The sequence below is a fragment of the Mustela putorius genome, unplaced genomic scaffold (genome assembly GCF_011764305.1).
Source record: "Mustela putorius furo isolate JIRA1106 unplaced genomic scaffold, ASM1176430v1.1 tig00003836_pilon_pilon_pilon, whole genome shotgun sequence".
In the NCBI taxonomy this organism is placed as follows: domain Eukaryota; kingdom Metazoa; phylum Chordata; class Mammalia; order Carnivora; family Mustelidae; genus Mustela; species Mustela putorius.
The window spans coordinates 12,821,554-12,840,279 of record NW_025421989.1 but is presented as its reverse complement, the minus strand read 5'-3'; the positions used below and the strand labels follow the sequence as shown (position 1 = coordinate 12,840,279).

Below are 18,726 nucleotides of genomic sequence, written 5' to 3'. Positions count from 1 at the left end.
TTGTTTTCACCACCTCTAAAATGGGTTTCTGAGACTATTTTGGTGATTAAAAGCTAGACATTGTGTCTTTCCAGCTGTAAAAGTCTTTTTTTTTTAATATTTTATTTATTTGACAGACAGAGATCACAAGTAGGCAGAGAGGCAGGGAGAAAGAGAGGGGGAGCCGAGAGCCCGATGCAGGGCTCCATCCCAGGACCCTGGGATCATTACCTGAGCCGAAGGCAGAGGCTTTAACCCACTGAGCCACCCAGGCGCCCCACCAGCTGTAAAAATCTTTAAAATCTTCAAGGCAATGGACGCCTGTGGGTTAATGTGGTTAAGATTCAGTTTTATAAAGTAACCTGAAAGCACATTAACACACCTCTAACTTTTATCTTCCTACGTAAATATGTTCAAGCCTCTCGAATTTTTTTTAAAGATTTTTATTGAGAGAGAGAGAGCTCACACAAGCAGGGGGAAGGTCAGACGGTAAGAGAGAGAGGGAGAGAGAAAATCTCAAACAGAATCTGCACTGAGTGTGGGGCCCAACACAGGGCTCAATCTCATAACTCCGAGATCATGACCTGAACTGAAATCAAACAGCTGGGCACTCAACCAACTGAGTCACCCAGGCGCCCTGAGCCTCTTGAATTTTTTTAAAAACAAATCTCTCCAGATAACATGGAGGCTCCTAGGACATTCATCATCTTCTGTGACTCCCACTGTGTTTGGCTTGGTGTCAACTTGGATACCAGCTCCTAGAGGGCAGGGAGGGTCTCGGCCACCTCTGCAGCCCCGCAGCTCTGGCAGTAGCTCCCGTGCATGGCAGATGGACACTGACTGCTTAGAGAACTGCATGAATAAACTAGGTAAGAGAGAGCAAAAAGCAAGCAAATATGAAAACCCCGGGGTGCCTGAATGGCTCGGTTGGTTAAGTGCCTGCCTTCAGCTCACGTCGTGATCCCAGGGTCCCAGGATCCACATGGAGTCCTGCGTAGGGCCCCCTGCTCAGCGAGGAGTCTGCTTCTCCCTCTCCACTCCCCCCAGCTTGTGCTCTCTCGTGTTTACTCTCTCTCTTTCAAATAAATACATAAAATCTTAAAAAAAAATTCCCAAATAAATAAAAGCAGTAACAATCTCCAAGTTTGAAATAGAGATCCACGATCACTGTTTCTCCTCGCCTTCCTCTGTCCCTTCGATCTGTCTTCTGCCTCCTCCCGTGCACTGCTTCTGCTAAGACGATGGATGACATCATAACTACTATCTCAACGGTCATTTCTTATTCCTTATCTTGTTTGCTTGATCTCCCTGTCCATCTAGAGTTGAGAAGAAGTCATCGGAGAGGATGAAAGATGATCCAGAAAGCATGGTATCCTGGACGTCTACGGAAGAATCTTAAGGAAGAAGTGATCAACGTTGTCAAATACTGCAGAGAGATGGGAACAAAAAAGTCATCCTGTGCTTTTTGGCTGGTAAGTGGTGATTTGTTGGGAGAGAGACTGTCGCCACTTGGGATTTAACACTTCCTCAGTGTTCTCCTTCTCCAGCAGTTTCCAGGGGTCCACTGTGGTTTGACTGCAAAGGTGAGCAGGGACCTATTATCCTCAAATCAAGGATGAAGGCTACTCCCGTTGATTCATTCCTAATTCTTGAAGTCTGTACTAATAGAACCTTGTTTCAAATTGTATTTGGAGATGTTCTTGTTTTGTCTTTTTCTCTCACTCTGTATTTTTTGTACAGCAATACGAAGGGCATGGACTTTCTCAAAGCTCCCACGAAGACTGCCAGAGCTACCCCTTGGTCACATAAAATAGGTTTATTAAACTTGTTGACTAAGGGAGAGCCCCAGGTTCACAGTTTCAGGAGTGACTTAAAAGAAGGAAGTTAGAGAAGTTACACACATATAGGGCTTTGGGGGCTGGGCTCAGATCTTCTAAGGCTGGTCTGGGCAAGGAATGAGCTGTGCATGTGCCAAGATTTGTAAACTATGTAAGTTTTGGAGCCTTGCAACATATGGGTTTGAATGGGCTGATGTTAAAACAATTAGAGAGGAAGCAATTTTTTTTTAATTAAAAAAATTTTTATTGGGGCGCCTCGGTGGCTCAGTTGGTTGGGCCTCTGCCTTTGGCTCAGGTCATGATCCCAGGGTCCTGGGATCGAGCCCCGCATAGGGTTCCCAGCTCAGCAGGGAGCCTGCTTCTCCCTCTTTTTCTGCCTGCCTCTCTGCCTACTTGTGCTCTCTATCTCTCCGTCAAATAAATAAATAAAATCTCTTTTGAAAAAGTTTGCATTATTTATTTGAGACAAAGAGAGTGAGAACAAGCAAGGAGGAGAGGCAGAGGGAGAGGGAGAAGCAGACTCTCTGCTGAGCAGGGAGCCCAATGTGGGACTGGATCCCAGGACCCCAGGATCATGACCTGAACTGAGAAGGCAGATAGTTAACCGAATGAGCCACCCAGGTGCCCGGAGCTTAAGCAGTTTTTGCTGTAAGTTTGTGGTTTGCCTTTCTGGGATAGACAGTTATGTTATCCATTATAGGACATGATGCCGTAACCAGTGCTCCATTATGACTTGGAAAGGACGTGCAGCCATCATTTGGTCTATTTCTAAGTTCGGTATATTGTTTTTCTTAACAGAAGTCAGAGCTATGCATCATCAGTCTGGGGGCAATGCGATAAGGTGCAGGAATGACTGCATGCCCTTGGTGGCCCAGTGCTCAGTGGAAAAGGATTTTCAAGCTGAGCCTGGGGTCTTAAAGATAGAATCCTGTGATCTATTACAACATTATTTTAGGGAGCTTCCTGTTCTATAGAAATTGGAAAGTTAAGGAGCGCCTGGGTGGCTCAGTGGTTAAGCCTCTGCCTTCAGCTCGGGTCATGATCTCGGGGTCCTGGGATCGAGCCCCGCATCGGGCTCTCTGCTCAGCAGGGGGCCTGCTTCTCCCTCTCCCTCTGCCTGCTGCTTCCCCTGCTTGTGCTCACTCTCTGTCAAATAAATAAATAAAATCTTTAAAAAAAAAAAAGAAATTGGAAAGTTAAAAACTACATTTTGGGGAGCCTGGGTGGCTCAGTGGCTTAAGCCTCTGCCTTTGGCTCAGGTCATGATCTCAGGGTCCTGGGATCGAGCACTGCATCGGGCTCTCTGCTCAGCAGGGAGCCTGCTTCCTCCTCTCTCTCTGCCTGCCTCTCTGTCTACTAGTGATCTCTGTCTGTCAAATAAATAAATAAATAAAAATCTTTAAAAAACAAACAAAAAAACTCTACATTTTCCAGATCCTCCTGAAATTAGAGTTTCAGATGTGCTTTGGGTTCTGCCAATCAGATGTCCTTAGGCCAGTGGAGCATGAGGTATCCCTGTGCAGACATGGATCATGACCCCAGACCCTGAGCTGCCTGGGTTGTGCCCTTCTGGATCATGGTTGAGCTTGTCTTCCTTGGACTCCATGAGCCAAACAAGACCCTGACATCAAATCTCCTTTGTTACATTAAGTGAATCTTTGTTGAGCTTCTGCCACTTGGAACCATGAGTCCTTAATGAAATACTTATTTGCACAGAAAATTTTGTATTCAATTTCAGGCCCCCACAAATCCCAGATGAAAAAGCGCTACTGTAAAGACTTCACAATTTATCATTTTATTCTAAGTGTGTCTACACAAAACTGAAAATCTAGTAGAAAGCATATGAAATCCCTATCCATATATCTGTGGTCAAGTGATTACAAATCATCAATCTTTGGAAGTTTCAGAAAAATATTAAGTCTTTTTCTCCTTCCTTGATTGACCACAGTACCTAAAATCCACTCTTTTTTTTTTTAAAGATTTTATTAATTTATTTGACAGACAGAGATCACAAGTAGGCAGAGAGGCAGGCAGAGGGGGTGGGGGGGAGCAGGCTCCCTGCCAAGCAGAGTCCGATTCGGGGCTCGATCCCAGAACCCTGAGATCACGACCCAAGCCGAAGGCAGAGGCTTCAACCCACTGAGCCACCCAGGAAACCCCTAAAATCCACTCTTAAAAACGTATTTCTCGGGGTGCCTGGGTGGCTCAGTCGTTAAGCGTCTGCCTTCGGCTCAGGTCATGATCCCAGGGTTCTGGGATCGAGCCCCACATCGGGCTCCCTGCTTGGCGGGAAGCTTGCTTCTCCCTTTCCCACTCCCCCTGCTTGTGTTCCCTCTCTTGCTATGTCTCTATCAAATAAATAAATAAAATCTTAAAAAAAAAAAACCACGTATTTCTCAGTGTTAAACTATGCCACTTTATTTATTGTTGGCGTTTTTTTTTTTTTTCAACAAATAGGTCCTAAAAAATAAAGGGGGGGACACCTGGTTGGCTCGGTTGGTTAAGCGGGTGCCTTCAGCTCAGGTCATGATCCCAGCGTCCTGGGATCAAGTCCCACATCAGGCTCCTTGCTCAGCAGGGAGCCTGCTTCTCCCTCTGCCTCTGCCTGCCACTCTGTCTGCCTGTGCTCACTCTCGCTCCTCTCTCTCTGACAAATAATAAATAAAATCTTAAAAAAAAAATAGGTCCTGCATCCTTTCTATACTACGCACTGCACTATATGAAGATAGAAATGATTCGGGCCCACACGGAGCCGTAAGTCAAGTGGGGGAGAAAGACAAGCAAGTAGGAGGGTCTCTTACTTAAATGTCTTGGATGTACCATTTGTTATTTATTAAACTAAATAAGAAATTTATTTACAAAATGTTCAATCAGTTTGGTATTGTTCTCTAAAGCTAAGTAGATACCATCCTGTGACCCAAAAATTCCACTGCTGGATAGAACCCCCCAAAATGGTGCATAGGTCTACCAAAAGACTTCCACGAGAATGTTTAAAGCAGCTTTATTCAGACTAGCCCCAAACTAGAAGCAGCCCAAATGTCCAGCAGCAGGACAGTGGATAAACAGAGTATAGTACGTTCATACAGCAATAAAAAGCGGGCAGATTCCTGTTACACCCAACTACATGGATGACTCTTGCCAACATAATCATGAGTGAAAGAATCCAGGCACTAAAAAGTGTATGCTGTATAATTCCATTTAAATGAAAGTCAAGAACATACAAAACTAATTGGTGGTGATAGAACTTGATAGAGTGGCATCTCTGGTTTGGGGGGGGGTATTGACTGGGAAGAGGGCACAAAGGAACCTTCTGGATTGCTGTAAACATTCTATATATTGATCTGAGTGATCTCTCCATAGGAGTTGGCATATGTCAAAATTCATAGATCTCTATACATAAGATTAGTGCATTTTATGAACTTCACTGTTGTTTCAGTTAGCTCTTGCTACGTAACAAACCAGCCCAACCCTTACTGGCTTAAAACAATGACAATTTTTTTTTTTTTTAATCACTCACAATGTTGTGGGTTGACTGGAAGGCTTCTCCTATGGGAGTTTCAGTCAGATGGTGGCGGAGGCTGGAGTCCTGTGGAGGCTCACCTGGGATCCGGGATACTGAGGTGACTGGACCTTGCTCCTTCTCCATGTAGATTCAGGCTCTCTCCTCTTCACATGGCCTCTCCACAGGGTCTCTCCAGTAGGGCAGCTACATACAGCAGCTGTGGGAGTATGCCACTCAGACCTCCCTTCAAGAGAGAACCTGCTGTGAGGAGCAGTAGAGTTAGCTAACAGCCTCTAGGGGTTATAACTTCGAGATCTACAACAACCTTCACATGGAGGCCCTGTGCTCCCTGGGCCTTTCCTAGCTAATGACTGGGTACAGTGAGGGTACTGGAGCTGGGCTTTTCCTGCCCATCACAGAATGTCTCTTATGGGCGATCTTTTCTCTGGGGCTCCGCATCAGGTTGGGCAAGAATTTCTCAGAGCTGCCCTGTTCCCCACCCAATCTTCCTGTTTGCATGCCTTGTTCCACAAGTGTCAGACCGACAGCACAATCTCAAAGTTTTCCCAGCCAGCTCCCATGTGCGCTCTCTCTCTCCCTTTTTTCCTTCACTAGCATTTCCCCCAAATCAGTTCCTTGCATCTCTAATTTAGTTTTAGTGTTTTCTTCTCAGAGGATCTGAAACGAGAGGGCTCCCCAAAACAAATATTCCAAGAGGAAGGAAGCAGAACATACCAGTGATCCTAAAGCCCAGCCTAGAGATGGCCCAGGGCCACCCACTTCTGCTAGTCTGTTGTTCGGCTCAGGTCACAGACCAGCCAGATTCATTGTGGGAAGGGAAGACCAGCCAGGGCTTGAATATTGGGTCCATTTATGAGGACTGGCTACCACAACTGTATCTATGTTCTCCCTCAATTTAACAAGCTTTAAAAAAAAAAAAATCTTATCATTTGGAGAGGCTTTGAACTCTGGACCTGGAGATAGATTGTACACCAGGGAGACAGAGTATCAGGGAGAAAGACCTCTCCAGAACACCACCTGTGTTCCTGCCATATGGCAGTGTTGAAAGAGAGATTTGGAAGTGCTGCTGCCCATGTTTTGCTTCAGATGTAGGCTTAACCGTGACCTAGATGTATTCCATTAACAGGGGCCATTCATCTGTCAGCTCTGCCTGAGTACCTCCCAGGTGACTGAGGCAGGATACACAAAGGATAGGTTAAGACAAGCAGTGGCTGATTTTGGCTGACTTCACCTACAAGTTCTTGTCATGAAATTTTCCAGTTTAATCATTATTCGAGTTTAATATAAACAGTAATCTGATCTAATTAAGTAGTTACATTGCATCAGATCTGGCAGTTAGAAAAGCAAAACACACTATTGTGCTTCCTGTAAAAACAGAGAGAGAGAGAAAAGTAAGTCCCAAAAGAGAGGATATTTTTTTCTTTTATTCATATATATTGTGCCTCACCAACAAATGCTTGTAGTCAAAGGACCAAGGAAAAGCTAGGAAACAAAATTAAAGTTAAGGCAAGAAAGGCAGCTTTTACTGAAATACCAAAGTGAGATTGAAACTCCAGAATCATCAGGTTCAGATAAGTAACCCATTTAGAAGATCCAGTGTAGAGCTCCAAGGTGGGCTGGTAAAGCACTACCTGAAGAATTCCAGCCTGAAAGAGAGAGTTCTGTACTGTGGGTTGTCTGGACAGACGTTTCTCTTGGATGGTGTGGAAGTGGGATGGGCTTTTACTTTTTATTTTATTTGTTTGTTTGTTTTAAAGATTTTATTTTGAAAGACGTATTTACTTGAGAGAGAGAAGGAGAGAGTGAGCAAGAGAGCACAAGGGGGGGGGGCTTCAGGGAGAGAGAGAAGGAGACTCCCTGCTGAGAAAGGAGACCCCCTCGGGGCTCAATTCCCAGACCCCCAGACCACGACTCCAGCAGAGCCAAAGGCAGATGCCTAACCAACTGAGCCACCCAGGCACCCCTTAAAGATTTTTTTTTTAGGATTTTATTTATTTACTTGACACACAGAGAGAGATAGAGAGAGCACAGCAGGGGGAACAGCAGGCAGAGGAGGCTTTCCACTGAGCAGGGAGCCTAATGCAGGACTCGATCCCATGACCCTGGGATCATGACCTGAGCCGAAGGCAGACACTTAACTGACTGAGCCATGCAGGCGCCCCGAGATTTTATTTTTAACTAATCTCTACACCCAATGTGGGGCTTGAACTCACAACCCCGAAATCAAGAGTCACACGCTCCTCTGACAGAGCCAGTAAGGTGACCCAGCTCTTATTTTTTTAAATTGAAGCGCATACAATTGACACAAAAAATGCATAGATCTTCGATATACAGGTCAGTGGCTTCTCACAATTATATACCCATGTAACCACCACCCTAATATATCTCTCATCCGGAATGTTTTCTTGTGTCTCTTTCCAGAGCAGCCCCATCCAGTCCCCAATCCCCCGCAATCACTTTCTGATTCTAATCACTATCAGTTTCACTGGTTCTGGAATTTGTTTACATGGAATCCAACGGAATGACTTCTTTCATTCAACATAATGTTGCTGTTGCCCTGTTTATTTCCTTTTCATTAATCAGTAGTATTCCATTATACAAGGACACCATTATGTGATAACCCACTTTCCTACTGCTGGATATCTGAGTGGTTTCCAGTCTGGAGCTCCTATGTATAAAGTCGTTACAAACAAGTTTTTGTTCAGTTTTTTGGGGTTTGGGGGGGGTTGTGGACAAATGTTTTCGTGACTCACGAGAAAATACCTAAGAGTTGGATTCTTGGAGCCTAGAGTCGACCCATGTTTAACTTGATAAAAAAATGACAAAAAGTTCTCTAAAGTTGTACCATTTTACGCTCCTACCAGCAGTTCGAGAAGATTTCAGTCCACAGTCTTGCCAAGAGCCAGTGTTATCGGTCTTTTTTATTTTAGGCAGTGTAGTGATACCTCACTGAGGTTTTAATTCCGTTTCTGTAATGACTACTGATTTTGAGCATCATTTGTGTGCTTTTTGGACATTCTTCTATCTTCTTTGGTGAAGTGTCTGTTTTTAATGTCCTCAATCTGCCTTTTTTCACTGCCTACTTTATCCCCTTTCAAGAAGCAGTTATCGAGTTTGCAGTCTGAGAGAGCAATGTGATGAAACAGATGAATTCAAGCAGAACGTTTAGCCACTATAGCTTTTTATACCGATCCAGTTTCACTGTTAAAAAGCAAATACCCTTGCTCAAATAAATAGGTGTGACCTCTCCAAAGCAAAATGCTGACACGAGTGTTTCACTGCCAACTCTGGGGCTTATGTGTGTGTGTTCTAAATAAACAGCCTCACCACAAGCAGAGCTGGAGGCGATGGTCTAAGTGAACTCTGGCCTTGGGAGACATTGCTAATCTTGAGAATTTCAAGTCCCACGAAATGAGGCTGAGACAACAAACACACACACATATATATCCAATCAATGGCTCTTTAAAAGGCTTGAGAATGATTGGCATGAAATCAACCGCAGGGTCTCATTAAAGGACGAAGAGGAAAACTTCATTTTCACGCACAAAGTATTTCAATAAAGAATCAAAATCTTACAGAAAGGAAGCCTTGGTTTTCTGAGGTAGGTTCACCCCCACTTATTTAAATTTTATGTTGGCTCTCGCCAGTGACAGCAGATCTTTCTGCTTAAGGGTTAATCAGTTTGAATGCTTGATTAGCCCATCTTTGTGGGGTGAAGACTTCTCATTTGGCACCTTTATGTGCTGTAAGGAACTTAATTTTACTGAGTATGACCATAAATGCGATGATGGTGTAGGAATCAATTATATCTCATTCCACTTAAAGTTGAGTCCCTGCAAATCTTTTCTTTTTTCCCGTGTACCTATTGCATTATGCTTACATGACAACATTTCAAAGGTTTTTTTTTTTTTTTTTTGGTTCTACTAGTCTTATTATTGGACTTGTCTTTTGCTGTGCTCGTGAGTAGTGATGGCAGTTTGTTTCTGGCGTGGTTTATCTTGAGTCCTTTAGTCACGTTATAGTGAGTCATCTAGACCGATGCCTTTCAAACCCAGTGATCTTGTTAAAGTGCAGATTGTGAGTCAGTAGGTCTGGGCTGGGGCCAAGATTCTGCATTTCTAATGAGCTCCGAGGGAATGCCCTTTGGACTCGCCCAGTGATCCCCCTTTAGGAGCAAGAGGTCACAGAATAATCATCACCTTGTCAGTGTTCTGACTCACATTCAAATGTAATTTAGCCTTACAAATTTTTAGCTATACCAATACCATATTATGTCAGATGATGTACTTTGGCTATTATCTCTTGTCCCCAGACCCATGCACATTCTGTTTGTGAATAAACTCCCGTTTTTGTTTTTGTTTTTTAGATTTTATTTATTTATTTGACAGAGAAAGATCACAGTAGACAGAGAGGCAGGCAGAGAGAGAGAGAGGGAAGCAGGCTCCCTGCTGAGCAGAGAGCCCGATGCAGGACTCCATCCCAGGACCCCGAGATCATGACCTAAGCCGAAGGCAGCGGCTTAACCCACTGAGCCACCCAGGCGCCCTAAACTCCTGTTTTCTTTGAGGCTGTAATTCAACCTTGGTTGTTCTACTCCCTTTGCTAAATATCCACTTTCCCAAGATCCCTTGCATCTGAGGATGGCCATGTGACCCAACACTGGCCACTGGGAAAAGTGTTCTAGGAGTCTTCTGGGAAAGACTGTATTTTCCTGCAGAAGAAGACCATGACACGAGGAACGTCCACTACAACTCCTGACCTTGAAAGGGGTGAAACCCGTTTTCCCCCTCTAAACCAAATTAAATCTCAATAGCCAAGCATTTTGCTGACACGGGCTGAATTGGTTTCCTAGGGCTACAGATAACGAATTATCACAAACTTGGTAACTTCGAACAATAGAATTTATTTCCTCACAGCCTGGAGGCCGGAAGTCCAAAATCAATGTGTTGCCAGGGTTGGTTTCTCTCTCCTAGCTTCTGGAGGCTGCTGGCAGTCCTTGGCATTTCTTGGCTTAAAGATGCATTTCTCCAATCTCTGCCTCCAACCTCATGTGGTTCTCTGCTCTACGTATCTTTCTACATCTTCTCCTTTACTGTCCTTCGTACAGGTACCTGTCGTCAGATCTTGACCCCACACTAATCCACGATCCTCTTGAGATGCGTACCTTCGTGACATCTGCAAAGGCCCTTATTACAAATAATGTCACATTCTGAAGATTCAAGCAGACATATCTTTTGGAGGACCTCATTCAACTCATTACACATGCCTAATCTGTCTTTCAGAGGGAGACTCTCATTTAACTTAGACGTGAACCCTGGGGCTTGGGAAATCCAGAGTCATTGTCCAAGTTTTTCTGTCCCTACCAAAGCAGGCGGTTCCTCTGGCAGATCCATTTACTCCTTGCCAAGCTCAACTCTGGGGATCTTCACAGTGATTCCTAAGGCACACCATGGCCTATCCTCAAATATCCCTGTGGTCTCCCTGTCAGAGAAAGAAAACACCCTCGCTCCACCGCCACACTCACTCCTGTGTCCTCACAGGATTTCTGGCCATGTAATTTGTGGAACTCAGTGCAAAATGAAAATACAGTGTCCCCTGTTCAAAAATATGAAGAATTTCAAAACAATAACAGCACAGGGCCCTGTGTGACTACATGGGTCACTCACACATGAAGCCAACCCTGACTCCCAGTCTCCAAGAAGCCAACCATACTGTTGAGTTTGGTCGAATCCATCAAAATTCTCCCTTCTAGGAAACATAGACACTCTCATCTCCTTTAAGAGGCCTAGAGACTAGAGCTCAGGATGCAAGTCCTGACTGGATATAATAGATATGAGAAGGTTTCTTAGTGGTCATCTTTCTGACAAGCCCACAGCATAATAATGCAATAAGATACAAATCAGTACACAAATTTCTATGTCAGTAACTCACTCTGTTACAAAAGAATGATTAAATATAGCTACCTTTACATGTTCTGAGGATCCTGGAAAACATCAGTGTGGGTCTAGAAGTGAAAAACAAAGAACATAACAAAATAAAAACAAAAAGTAACCACCTACCAAAATATCACATTCCTTTACCTTCTTAGACCAACTACATGACTTTTTTTTTTTAAAGTTCTTAAACGTTCTATGAAATAGGGAAGTTACTGGCCAGATTCTTCTGGTTTAAGAACTGTCACCAAAGAAAATGTTAGCCTTGCAAAGCCAACCACAAGCTGAAATGCAAAATGAAATGACAGCTAAGCAATTTAGGGTATTAAAAATAGAAATTTTAACGAGTATAATAGCATCACCCTGTTTCCTGGGTTCTCCATTTTCATTTCTTTCAGAAACACAAGTATGAAAAATACTGAGGCTGTTAAAAATTTTTTGAGATGATTGATTTTCTGGATTCAAGTGTTGTTAAAACTTTTAATGGGTATCCACCCCAAAGGAGATTGACAAGATTTTCTCTTTTTTCCACCTAAGTAATTATTTCTACATCTAATATGTCATGTCAAGCCACTTTTTATTTCTGTGAGGGCCGCCGAGCTATAATTTCTGGTTTCAGAATAAGTAATAGCAGATTTTCCCCACATAGTTGCTATGAAATTTTCAGAATTTCAAGTTTGCTGTTTTACAAAGTAAACAAAACAAAACATATATAATTTGAAAACATGTTTGAATTAGTCTCTTAATAATGCACATCCTGCGATTGTATATAAATACGATGAAATAAAAGTAAACTTCTATCCCATGAAAAATGCAAATATAAATATTTATATGAAAAACAATTAATTCCATTTGTGATTATGTTATTGTTTATTATTACTATTGTTATGTTATGTTGTGTATTATGTGTAGGGAGTAAATATATATGTATGTAACCATATACCTATAGTAAATATATACATATATAATATGAGAAATGCCTGATTTTACTCGTGATTGTAATAACATGTACATTTTGTACACTTCACTAACCTCTCCCTATTTCCTCCACCCTCTATACCCTGGCAACCACTTTTCTATAGTCTATTTGTATGAATTTTCTTTTAAGATTCCACTTAAGATTGAGACCATGTAGAATCACTTCCTCTGGCTTGTATCACTCAGCATAATGTCCTCAAGGGGCATCACGTTGTCAGAAGTGGCTGAATAATACTCCGTTGTGTGTATATACACCACATCTTCTTTATCCATTCATCTGCTAATGGACACTTAGGTTGTTTCCATATCTTGGCTATTGCAGATAATGCCGCAATGAACAGGGGAGCACAGATATCTTGTCAATATCTTGTTTTCACTTCCTTTGCATATGTACCCAGAAGTGGGATTGCTGGATCATATGGTAGTTCTATTTATAATTTTAGGAGGAAACTTCATTCTGTTTTTCATTGTGGCTGCACCAATTTACATCCCTAACAGTGCATAAAGATTCTTTTTTCTCCACACCCTACCCAACACTTATATTTTATTTTTAAATAAATACTTTGAAGCATTTAAATATTCTATATTTAAATATTGTATTTATAAATTCAAGTGTTATATCTATACTTTTTCATTTTTTAGTAACCATTTTTTTAGTAACCTTTTAACTTGGGGCTTAAACTCATGACCCCGAGATCAAGAGGCACATGCTGTACCAACTGAGTCAGCCGGGTGCTCCTTTATCTATATATTTAAATATTATATATAAGATATAAATATTTTAAACATTTAAATATTCAATAAATACTTTTATTTTTTCTTTTCTTTTTTTTAAGATTTTATTTATTCATTTGACAGAGAGAGAGAGACACACACAGCGAGAGAGAGAACACAGCAGGTGGAGTGGGAGGGGGAGAAGCAGTCTTCCCGCTGAGCAGGGAGCCCAATGTGGGGCTGGATCCTAGGACCCTGGGAGCATGACCTGAGCCGAAGGCACGTGCTTAACAACTGAGCCACCAGGTGCCCCTTTTCTTTTCTTTTTTTTAAGTAACCTCCATGCCCAATGTGGACCTAAACTCATGACCCGGAGATGAAGAGTCACATTCTCCACTGACTGAGCCATTCACGTGCCCCCAAATAAATATATATTTTTTAAAATTAGAGAGTGGGGGGAGTAGGGGCAGAGAGAGAGAGAGAATCTTTTTTAAATTAACATATAATGTAATTATTTGCCCCAGGGGTACAGGTCTGTGAATCATCAGGCTTAGACACTTCACAGCACTCACCATAGCACATACCCTCCCCAATGTCCATCACCCAGCCACCTAATCCCTACCCCCCCACCCCTAGCAACCCTCAGTTCCTGAGATTAAGAGGCTCTTTGTCTCCAGAGAGGGAGAATCTTAAGTAGGCTCCACACCCAGCACGGAGCCCCATGCAGGCCGGTGTTGTGTAGGCTCAATCTCACAACCCTGAGATCATGACCTGAGCTGAAATCAAGAGTCTGTCGCTTTAATGACTGAGCCACCCAGGCGCCCCCAAAATAAACACTTTTCAATAAATATTTTAAAATAAATAATCTCTTGTCTTTTTGGTGATAGCCATTCTAACAGGTGAAAGGTGATATCTCATTGTGGTTTTAATTTGTATTTCCCTGAGGATTAGAGATGCTGAGTACCTTTTTGTGTATCTGCTGGCCATTTGTACGTGTCCTAAAAATGTACATTAAAACAATTTATCCGGGACACTTGGGTGGCTCAGATGGTTAAGCATGCCTTCGGCTCAGGCCATGATCTCGGGGACCTGGGATCGAGCCCCATATTGAGCTCTTTGATCAGCGAGGAGTCTGCTTGTCCCTTTCCCTCTGCCCCTCCCCCTGCTCATTCTCTCTCTCGCTCGCTCTTGCTCACACACTCTCTCTCTCAAATAAATAAATAAAATATTTAAAAACAAAACAAACCCAATTTATCTAAACATTTGTCAGTCAAGAAGAGTCTATAAAGCTACCAAAGCATTAATTCGAGGTTTTAGGGATTGTAATCCAGAAGACACAGAGTGGCCCCAAATCATTGAAAGTGTGCTCTGAATAGTGAGCAGAGAGCGCAGGTGTACAAAGCAAAATTCACAGTTATATAACATGTTTTGAAAGAATTATGACCTGTGCTGGCTGAGTTTAAACTGACTATCTAATAGATGACTGGCTATTTAGCTAACAGGTGTTACATTATCTCTATTTCAATACAAGGTAGGAGGATGTGTTCCAGGAGATGGTACACTTGCAACTGATAAAAGTCAGAAGTTTATAGTGTTCTGAGAATTGAAACAGGAGAGTTTATAGTGTTCTGAGAATTGAAACAGGAGAATTGAAAAGAAACAAGTAGCACAGGCTCTGCTTGCTCAATGTCCTTTTGACTCTTTTTTGTATGACTCTTTTCGAAATGCTTACTTCATTTTGAATCTGCTTTCACCCATTTATTATCCAATAATGGCAGAGAAATATGAAAAAGATATGATCTCTACCTTTGAGGCTCTTAGAGTCTACAAAAAGGGAGACAAGCATGTTAACAAATGCACACTAAAGTTACCTAGGTGCAGAATTAGAAATCTTCATGTGGCTCTGAGGGTTCCAAAGAAGGGCAAGGTAGGCTTAGTTAAGGTGGTACACCTTGTTCTGTCTTGACAGATGATCAAAAATCAGTGGCAGACTAGTGTCTGTGACTCAGAGTGGGTACCTGTATCCCCATTGAAGCAGTAAGAGCAATGATGTAGGGTTGTGATGGGTCGACATGGATGAAACTGGAGGGGATTACGCTAAGTGAACAAAGTCAATCGCTCATATGGTTTCACTCATATGTGGAACATTAAGAATAGCGCAGAGGATCATAGGGGAAGGGAGGGAAAGCTGAATGGGAAGAAATCAGAGAGACAGAAAAACCATGAGAGACTCTTGACTCTAGGAAACAAACTAAGGGTTGTGGAAGTGGAGGTGAGTGATAGGATGGGATACCTGGGTGATGGGTATTGAGGAGGGCCTGTGTTGTGATGAGCACTGGGTGTTACATACAACTAATGAATCATGGAACACTACATCAGAAATAATGATGTACTCTATGTTGGCTAATTGAATTTAAATAAATTTAAAAAAGAAAAAGATATTGGGAGGTTCAGATAGGGATGATGTGGTGTCTGGCTAAACTGACTTAGGGTTCTTGCTAAAACTAGATTTTATAAGAAAGTGCCCAGATGGGGCTAGAAGAAGTTTCAGGAGGCTGACCAAAGTTTGGTCTAACAAAAAATCTTTGTCAGCATCACCAGGGAATTTAGGCCACAATATTGTTCAAATACACAGATGAGTACCCTAAGTCTTGGAGATTTTAGGAAACCTGCTCAAGAGTTTCATGGATATTGGGTGGCCCTTGGCCAGTTCAGTTGGAACAACACGTGACTCTTGATCTCAGGGTAGTGAGTTAAGCCCCACATAAGGTGTAGAGATTACTTAAATATATATATATATATATAAATTAACTTCAAAAAAAACTTGTATGGCTATACAAACATCAGAGAATGTAAATGGAATATCAGGGCAGGATGAACTGGGTTCATAGAGCAGTTCATAGAGCAAAAGTCAAATGAAACAAAGAGAAGTCTAGTGAATACATCATCACAAAATTTTTCTTGTATATTTCAGGTATGACCATTTCTCACATGTCTACTGCTGCCACCCGAGTCCAAACCACAGTCACACTCACCTGGGCTGCCACAGTATTCTGACTAGTTCCCCTGATCCCGCCCACGCTCCTCTACAGGTTGTGTTCCACTTGTCCTCTACATATTTCAGCGATCTTCATGGTCCTTTTATTCATTTGGTAGACAAGGAAACTTGCGTAGATAATTCTAGTTGACTTCATCTCACAACTCTTCGGTCCTCCCAGCCCCTAAGCAAGAGGAAAAAATAACCTCAAAGTACATGAACCCAAGTTGACCCATTCCCCACCAGTTCATGGGAAAGTCAGCCTGACCATTGTTTCAGCCACCTCAAAGAGTCTCACCCACTTTCTTTGCTCAATTCCCAGCCTGCCAGATGGGGGAAAAATGCTCCATTTTGTTTTTTATTTCATAAATCTCGAGTATCTTTTTTGAAACAGGTGCTGTCCTACTTACTAGAGAACAGGATGGTGAACAAGACACCATCTTGTAAGCTCATATTCTGGTGCTTATATTCTAATAAAGGATATTGAAAAAACAAGTAAATAAACAAGAAAAGAGAAAGTTCACACAGTGCAATAAGCGCTAGGAAGAAAGCAGAGTGTTGCGTTGGATTAGAAAATAATAAGGTGGGGGCCAGCTTAGACTGAGTGGTTGGCAAAGGTCCCCCTGGGCAAATGACATAAAGTCTGAAACTCAAAGGAAGAGAAGGAGGGGTGGGGTTGGTGTGTGGGAAGTCGGAAAGAGAACAGTAAGTTCAAAGACCCTGAGGTGGAACCAAAATTGGCAAGTTCAGTAAACTGAAAGAAGAGCAGAATGTTCTCAGTACACATTGAGCATGAAATGTGCCTGAGAGGTAGACAGGAATCCAATTATGTAAGGCCTTGGTGACTATGGTAAGAAGTTTGTATTTTATTCAAGGTATGATGGGAAAGTACTGAAGAGTTAAGCAGGAAAGAGAAATAATTAAATATCCCTTGATAGTTTGTGGGAAGTGGATTAGAATGGTTAAGGATGACAGTGGGAAGATGAGGTAGGAGCTCTAGTCAGGTGAGTGATAATGGTGGTTGGGACTAGACTGCTGGCCATAAAGATGGAAAGGACTGGATGGATCTGAAGATATATTTTGGAGGTAGAACCAAATCAAATGAAAATTATTTTTAAAAATCCACTTTTAAAAAAAAATATTTTATTTATTTATTTGACACAGAGAGATCTCAAGTAGGCAGAGAGAAAGAGGAGGAAGCAGGCTCCCTGCTGAGCAGAGAGCCTGATTCGGGACTCCATCCCAGGGCCCTGAGATCATGACCTGAGCTGAAGGCAAAGGCTTTAACCCACTGAGCACCCAGGTGTCCCAACTGCTGATGCTTGTAGGAAGTACAATCCCGAAAGACTTTAAGCTTTCTGGTTGGACAATCAACTGGTTGGTGTTGACTTTTAATGAGATCAAGACAACCGAACAGGACACAAGGTAAAGGCTATACACAGGAATTAAAATTTCTGGACACATTAAGTTTCAGATCGGCTTAGTCTTCTTGACTCTGGACAAGGTAAACACAAAATGGTCCTTGGTGAAAATATATGTGACCTAAATTGGCACAACGACAAATTGGGAACTAACAGGGGGGAAAAAAAGAAGGATATCTGTAAAAGATGTTCAGAAAAGAAAACCACGCAGAACTGTTGTTCTTCTTAGAGAATCTATCTGAAACTTTCAAATAATAACCCTATGAGGCAGGTATAGAATTACTGCTCTCATACAGATGAGTAAACAAAAGGAAAGGAAGCTTAAGAAAACTCATCCAAACTACACAGGTAAGGGGAGGGGCTAGGATTATGTAAATTGTAATAATTTATGGTAAATGTAGGAAAATATTACCTTATTTTTCTATGACCTTGTATCAAACAGTACGTTACTGGACCCAGGTCCAAACCAGTCCTTCTACATTGGGGCTGATGATGCCGGGGCTTGGGACTCTGTAAACCACATGTCTGCCAGCAGGGGGAGTGAGAGAGTCAGAGAGACTGTAAGGTTGGAAAAGGAGGAGGCTTGCTCCTCCCGAAAGCTCCCTACACACTGGCAGCCACAGTCCTTCCCACAGAAGCATCTGAATCCCACTGGCAGTTCTTCCAACATTTGGACAGCTAGCGTCATTGTTGCTATAGCTCAGCGCAAAGATAGCAGCCCCAGTTAGCCGCACCCCTCCCCCGAACTCTGGTTCTCAGTCCCTTCCTCCAATTTTCTAAGGGTTTTTTTTTTTTAAAGATTTTATTTACTTTTTTCTTTTTACTGTTTTTTTTTTAAAGATTTTATTTATTCATTTGACAGAGAGAGATCACAAGTAGGCAGAGAGGCAGGCAGAGAGAGAGAGAGGAGGAAGCAGGCTCCTTGCTGAGCAGAGAGCCTGATGCGGGACTCGATCCCAGGACCCTGAGATCATGACCTGAGCCGAAGGCAGCGGCTTAACCCACTGAGCCACCCAGGCACCCTTTACTGTTTTTTTAAAGATTTTATTTACTTATTTGACAAAGATCCCAAGTAGGCAGAGAGGGAGGGGGAAGCAGGCTCCCTGCTGAGTAGAGAGACTGATGCCCCAGCTCGATCCCACGACCGTGAGACCATGACCTGAGCTGAAGGCAGAGGCTTTAACCAACTGAACCACCCAGGTGCCCCTACTTATTTAAAGTAACTCTGCACCTAACGTGGGGCCAGAACATGACCCCAAGATCAAAAGTCGCATGCTCCACAGACTGAGCCAGCCAGGAGCCC

The 18,726-nt window shown here is 42.6% G+C and overlaps 2 long non-coding RNA genes across 2 annotated transcripts in view; one reads left to right on the top strand and one right to left on the bottom strand.

Annotated features, from left to right (window-relative positions):
* Positions 1 to 636: 636 nt before the first annotated feature.
* LOC106006499 overlaps positions 637 to 18,726 on the top strand; it is a 41,800-nt gene continuing 23,710 nt past the window's right edge. Inside the window, exons 1-2 of the long non-coding RNA XR_001180589.2 lie at positions 637 to 848; positions 1,300 to 1,451. This is a non-coding gene — a long non-coding RNA (uncharacterized LOC106006499). The remainder of the gene's footprint in view (positions 849 to 1,299; positions 1,452 to 18,726) is intronic.
* LOC106006500 overlaps positions 11,284 to 18,726 on the bottom strand; it is a 35,280-nt gene continuing 27,837 nt past the window's right edge. Inside the window, exons 3-4 of the long non-coding RNA XR_006609471.1 lie at positions 16,001 to 16,186; positions 11,284 to 11,344 (exon numbers count right to left, since the gene is read on the bottom strand). This is a non-coding gene — a long non-coding RNA (uncharacterized LOC106006500). The remainder of the gene's footprint in view (positions 11,345 to 16,000; positions 16,187 to 18,726) is intronic.